Source organism: Seriola lalandi, unplaced genomic scaffold (genome assembly GCF_002814215.2).
Source record: "Seriola lalandi dorsalis isolate HSWRI2012SDOR001 ecotype SW California unplaced genomic scaffold, Sedor1 jcf7180002054680, whole genome shotgun sequence".
Classification (NCBI taxonomy): domain Eukaryota; kingdom Metazoa; phylum Chordata; class Actinopteri; order Carangiformes; family Carangidae; genus Seriola; species Seriola lalandi.
In genome coordinates this window covers 53,362-53,993 of record NW_019525233.1, presented here as the reverse complement: position 1 = coordinate 53,993, position 632 = coordinate 53,362, and the positions used below count along the sequence as shown (strand labels likewise).

Sequence of the window (632 nt, the reverse complement as noted above, 5' to 3'; positions counted from 1 at the left end):
GGGGGGGGGTTCCTTTAGATCAATCGCTGCAACAGACACCAGCGAGAGAAAGAGACTCAAAACCCAAACAACTCGCAACCTTGTGTTCTGTTATGAAAGCTGCTGAGGAAAATAAATAATTTTAACAATTCATTAAAATAAAACAAAAAAAAACTCTTATCTGTCTGGATATCATTTGAGAGAGAATCTCAGGTTACAGCAGGATGTCAAAGCTTACTTTTCCTTCCAGTCCAGGAGCACAAATCAGGTCTAATGTATATAACAAACCCGACCACATCGCACAGCCTGAACCTGTTTTTCTAAGGCTGGCGTTTATGACATTTTACCCTACTCTGGAAATAAATCAGCCCCCGGTTGAAACCCCGCTGCAGTGTGTTTTTTTTAAACATCCTCTAGAAGCAGAGACTATTTTTACAACTGCCCCACAACAGAAGCAGACACGAGACATAATAAAGGAAATCGCCATCTTGCTGAACTCTCTCGAGAGGGATACGTAGACTAATACATCATCATTATTTTGCTTTATATTCAGGAAGAAAGAGCCAGAGGTATGTGGACACTGACATTTGCATGAGGAAATATGTGGAGATACAGTTCAAGACGACTGCTGAGGGATGGAGGGGGGGGGGGGG

The 632-nt window shown here is 42.4% G+C and overlaps 1 protein-coding gene across 1 annotated transcript in view; it reads right to left on the bottom strand.

Annotated features, from left to right (window-relative positions):
* The window catches only part of adamts6 (ADAM metallopeptidase with thrombospondin type 1 motif, 6), a 62,002-nt gene that overhangs the window by 43,189 nt on the left and 18,181 nt on the right, over positions 1 to 632 (bottom strand). The window lies entirely within an intron of this gene.